Source organism: Apaloderma vittatum, unplaced genomic scaffold (assembly GCF_000703405.1).
Source record: "Apaloderma vittatum isolate BGI_N311 unplaced genomic scaffold, ASM70340v1 scaffold1442, whole genome shotgun sequence".
Lineage (NCBI taxonomy): Eukaryota > Metazoa > Chordata > Aves > Trogoniformes > Trogonidae > Apaloderma > Apaloderma vittatum.
In genome coordinates this window covers 18,991-25,021 of record NW_009702901.1, presented here as the reverse complement: position 1 = coordinate 25,021, position 6,031 = coordinate 18,991, and positions in this window count along the sequence as shown.

The following is a 6,031-nucleotide window of genomic DNA, read 5'->3' as shown; positions in this document are numbered from 1 at the left end:
TCTTGTAGAACAACAGAAAACTCATATACAGCTGACAGAATTGTACTAAAATCTAATAATAGTATTACATAATGGAGTCCTCTCTCCTATACAATGAAATGTTTTTCTGGAAGTTTAAGCTTCATTCTAGGTCTTGTGATTTTGCTGGAAGGATTTAATTCTGTGTTTCAGGTTAAAACTGTTGAATAATTTAAATTTTATTAGTAGTACCAGCTAAGATCATTTAACTGCAGTAATATCCAACAGTATCTTCTAAATCAGTTGTACTGTGTGTAGATCAAGAATCTTCTGTTGTGTAGAGGATTCCACCTGAGATGGAGGGAAGGGAAATTTTTTAAACCAGTTTTTGCAATGACATGAAATTTAAATTTAAAGTGTCCTCATGTTATAAACAGATATTTGTTTATCTTAATTAAAAATCATCAATGCGAACTTGATAGCAGTTAGTACTCAAAAGATTTTTTTTGTACCTGTACAAACATGAGCAATCTTGGAGTGAGGGGAAAAAATAAGTGAGAATTGCTGGCTTCATTTTTTTCCTTCACTCCAAGATTTTGTTTCTAAAACTTATGCAGAAAAATACGTAACAGTGTTGTACAGACCTAGCAAGATTTTTAATGTGCCTGCAAAGTTACCAATAAATTGAATTTCTATAAAGGAAATAATTGATTATTAATAATTAATCTAATAACTTACATAAAGTGATGAGTATTCTGGAACTTATATCTTCAGAAATATTACTATGACTTTGATTATGTTATATCCTTGGTGTCTGAAGACCTAGAAGAAAAATAAATACCTTCATTTTATTTTTTTTATTTTCTTATTTTAAGAAAGATATGTCTAGTAATAAAATTAAATGGTTTTAATATTTAAAAACATATCATAATATTTAAAAACACATCAAAAAATGGTGAGAAGTGTGAACACTGAAGCAACCTCAAGTAAGAGAGAGCATTTTAAATTTTTCTGTATATTTGTTCGTAACATATGAGGTGGAACCCTTCTTGGGAAGGACAACTTGATAAGAGTTTATACATTACAGTTTGGAAAATTGACATATATTACTTATCTTAGTAAGAGAAATTAGGAACTTGGGCTTTGACCTTTGGTTTTCTGCGAGCACGTCTGATACTATCTCTTCTGTGTTGTGTGTGTCTATCTGATAATGCCAGATGCCTTATTCAGGTTTTAGCCTGTGGAAGAATTGCAGCCTTTATATTGTCTTGCAGTATGCTTTTGCTTTCAGATTATTTAATTTTTGTCTTCTCTCTGGAACAATATAAAAGCAAGTCTCAGCCAGCAGCTGTATATGGTCTTCAATAAAACCATGGCAGATCTGTGAAGAGATACAGTACATGAGTGTTCCTTTTACAACTGCATGAAAGTCTACTGACAGAGGTAAGAAAGTGATTGCAGTCAGGGTGTGTAGACCTGGTTCTTGATACAACTGGAGCTGGTTTTAGTAGGAATGGGAAAGCAAATTAAGTGACTTTAATCGCATTTCCATTTTAAATATCAAGGAGGGAAAAAATCACCATTTTAATTTACTCTGCCAGACAAGGTTCTTCTGAGACTGGAGTTAGCATGGGAGGAATTAATTGTCTTAAGTTACAGCTTAATATATCTTTATTAAGCCTGTTTTTTCCAAAGCAGCAGAATTCCTGAAATACCTAAAGTCATCAGAGGTCAGAATGAAGTTTACACATTGAATGAACTTGAGAGTGCTCACAGAAAAGAATTTATTCCTATTAATACCTAAACTAAATCTACTCTCAGTTTGAAACAGTACCCTCTTGTCCTGTCACCATGGTCCCTGATAAAGAGTCGATCACCTTCTTTCCTGTAGGCCCCTTTTAAGTACTGGAATGCTCTATAAGGTCTCCCTGGAGCCTTCTCTTCTCCACGCTGAACAACCCCAACTCTCAGCCTGTCCTCATAGGAGAGGTGCTCCAACCTGCCAGTTGTCTTCTTGGCCCTCCTCTAGACTCGCTCTAGTAGGTCCATGTCCTTATGTTGGTGGCCTGAGAGCTGAACACAGTATGAAATGAAGTATTTAGAATGAACTTAGAAAAATGCTAAATTAAAGACAGTATTCACATTTGCAGGAAGGAATGTGTGAGTTGTAACAAAATTGATTTAAAATACGTTACTGAGCAGCCCTCCTGTCTGAAGGAAAAAAAAAGTTGCACTTGTATAACAACAGAGTATTTGCATTTGTATTTCAGGCTTTTGCCATGACTGTCTTTTGACTGGAGTGTCTCTCCACTCAATGGTGTTGAGTGACAGGACAAGGGGCAATGGTCACAAAGTGGAAAACAGGAGGTTGCACCTAAACATAAGGAAATGCTTTTTCACTGTGAGGTAAATAGAGCACTGGAACAGGCTGTCTGGAGAACTTCTGGAGTCTCCATTTCTGAAGACTTCTAAATTTGCCTAGCTGTGTTCCTGTGCGATCTACTCTAGGTGATCCTGCTCTGGCAGGGAGGTTGGACTAGATGATCTTCAAAGACCCTTTCAAACCCCTACCATTCTGTGATTCTGTAAATTGAAACAAAAGTGTGAGTGGATTGGAGTACCACTTTTCTGTAGATTTTCTGAGGTATGAAAAGAATTTTAAAGACTTTCTAATACAGGTTTAACCTACATAGGCTTGAAATTACTCTCAGTGCATGCCATTAATTCTGACTGGTGAAAAATGTTCATAGTGCTTTTCTGTACAGTCAGATAAAAATTTACATATGTTCTTTTTATCTTCAGTAAAAAGTCAAGTCTAAAAAGGTTTGGGTTGACCTGTCTCTCTCATCTGGGATTTAAACAATATGAGCAGGTATTAGTCTAGGAAGAAGATAATGTTATGCTTCCCTGAGAGACCATGTCTACAGCTCTTACACATTAATTTCAGCCTTTGCTGGTAATAACCAGCAGATAAGCTATCCAACTTTTCCACAACTCTGCTCTATTGACAGCAGACTATTCCAGTACTCTGCTGTACTAACAGCTTTGCTGTGGGAGAACTTACTGGATGTTGTGCATTTTGGAGCTCTCTCCATTTAGAGTTTAATACTGACTGGATGCTAAGTTGTCTCTGAAAGTGTGGATCACCATTGTTAGGGGAGCTGTGGAAGGGCTTCGCATGGGAGATGCAGGCCGGCAACACCATTTCTTCCTGGCACCATTTCTGTGGGAGCAATTGCTGGTTGATGTCAGATTTGCAAGTGGGCTCCATATGAGATAGAGTTGCCTCAGAAATTGCGGATGACCAGTATTGGTAGGGCTGTGGAAGATCCATCCATAAGGAGGAAAATGTCAGCAATAGCATTACTCCTTGGCCTCTTTTGGTTGGAGCAATTGGTGGATGTTTTCAATTTTTGAGATGGCATAATTTTGACTTTGATATTGAATGGGGAACCAGTTCCCTCAGAAAGTGCTGATTACCAATGCCAGTGGGGCTTGAGGAAAGGCTGTCCAGGGAAGATGCACGTCAGCAATAGCATTGCTAGTTTAGCACCATTTTGGATGTTTTCAGTTTTGCAGCTGGTCTCCATGTGAATTGAGAGTGTAAGATAAGCTGTCTCAGCAATTGCATATCACCAATGTTTATGGGAACAGTGTTTGATGGGCCAACAAGAGACCCTTCTGCCCCACATTGGGTGCTAAATAGTGTCATGGTTCAGAGCCAACTGTCCAGCAGGGGAAAACCTGAGCCATGAGGTCGCTCACTTGCTCACTCCTCCCCTGCTGGGAATGAGGAGGAAAATCCAGAAGGAACAGTAGCTAGACACTAGTGGGGCTGAGGTAACAGATTAAATAGTAAAACATAAAATAATAATAAAAAGGGGGGGAAAAGAATAACAGTAGCAACAGTAGTATTAACTAGATAGTATATAACATGAACGATGTCCAACGCAAATGTCTCGGACCAGCCGTTGTGCATGTATGCCCTGGCCAGCTCCCCTGTACGTATGTGTACACTGCGAATGATGTCATGATATCGAATATACCCTTGGCTAGTGGCTAGTTCGATTTGGCTATCCTGACTGCTCCCCATACCAGATTCCAGTGCAAATTAACCCCATCCTAATTGAATCCAGGACAGCTCCCTAAGGCATAAGCTACAGAGTTCAGGACAGGTTGGCTTGGCAAGCTCGAAAAAACCAAGTTGACTGAGGCAGTTGAAAAGCTGCTTAGGGAAGGTGCAGGGCAGCAGTGCAATCCCTTGCTGGCACCTGGTGAGGGACTGCTAAACAAATGTCTCAGTCTGGGCCTTTTCTGAATCTAAAAGGGCCAGAGCCGCCTGCCTAACCCTAATCCTAAACCTAAACCCTAACTCTAATCTTAAACCCTAACCCTAACACTAACGTGCAAGCACCCATGAATGAGTTGACTGGAGCAGCTGAAAGATATCCCAGGGAAGATGCAGGGCAGCAAAGCAATTCCTTGCTGGCACCTTCCCTGTGGGAGCAGTTGCAGGACGTGTCTAATTCTGGAGCTGGGCTCCCTGAGGGCTGAGACAGAAAGGCCATGTCAGGCTGCCAAAGCAAGTGTGCAGGATCAAGTTGGCTGGGGCAGTTAAAAGGTGGCAGAGGGAAGGTGCAAGGACAGGAATTCAGTTCCTTGCTGGCATCTTCTCTCAGGAAGCATTTGCAGGATGTGTCCCATTTTGGAGCTGTCCTAACGTTAATACTAATCCTAACACTTACTCTAATAGCAAATGTGCAGCGATTGCTCCCACAGAGAATGTGCCCGGAAGAAACTCTAGTGCCAGCCAGCACGTAGCCTGGACACTCCTTCCATAGACTCACTAACACTGGTGATCGACACTTTTTCAGTAAAATCATTTTTCACTGAATATATAAAAATTCAGACGTAGCCCACTGAATCACAGAAAACATTCAGTGATTGCTATCACAGAGAAGGTGCCAGGAAGGAATGCTGCTGCTGGTCTGCACCTTCCCTTGGCAACCCTTCCACAGAAATCCTAACACTGGTGGTCCCTTGTGGGATATTTAGAGGACAGCGGACATGTTTTGAACAATCCAGACGACCTGGTTTTAGACAGATTTTAGGCCTCGCTTGACAAGAGTTTGTGAAGGACATTGTGAAGGTCACTAGCTGTGAGAATATGCTGAAGCAAACAAAAAGAAGGAGCTGTGACTGGTGTACGTGACTGAAAACAGAAACAAATCCAGGCTGCAGGTGGGGAGAAGGAGGAGCGTGATCAGCAGCGAAGAGCGAATCAGCAAAAGGAAAACAGCGCGTGGACAGCAGCATGGACTGCGTGTGCTTGTTGTTAATAGCCAATCAATATAGAGCATTTAGAAAACAAGGATGTTGTTAACTGTATATTAACCGCGTTTGTGCATTAATAAAGCGGCATTTGCTTGATCATACTGATCGTCAGCAGTGTCCGTGACTTCCGCGTCATCAGTCCCTGGACAGTGCTTTCACATATCCATTTGTGCTCACCAACAGGGAAGGTCTGGTTGAAGCAGTGAAGGTTGAGGGCAGTATTGGCTGCAGCGACCATGAGATGTTGGAGTTCAGGATCGTGTGCAGTAGGAACAGAATACCTAGCAGGATCGCAACTCTGGACTTCAGCAGGGCCAAATTTAGCCTTTTCAAGCAATTGCTAGGGGAAATCCCATGGGACAGGGTACTAGAAGGCAAAGGGGCCCAAGAGAGTTTGTGAGTATTCAAGGACCACTTCTTCCATGCTCAAGATCAGTGCATCCCAACAGGTAGGAAATAAAGAAAGAGAACCATGAGGCCTGCATGGTTAACCAGGGAACTGCTGGGCAAAAAAAAGTGGAAGAAGAGAGTACATAGATTGTGGAAGGAGTGGCTGGCCACTCGGGTGGAGTATAAGACTGTTGTCAGAGCTAAGGCCTCCTTGGAATTAAACCCTGCGAGGGAGGTCAAGGACAACAGAAAGGGCTTCTTCAGAAAACTAACGAGGTAATGTAGGCCTACTGCTGAATGAGACGAGTGCCCTGCTGACAGAGGATACAGAGAAGGCAGAGATGCTGAA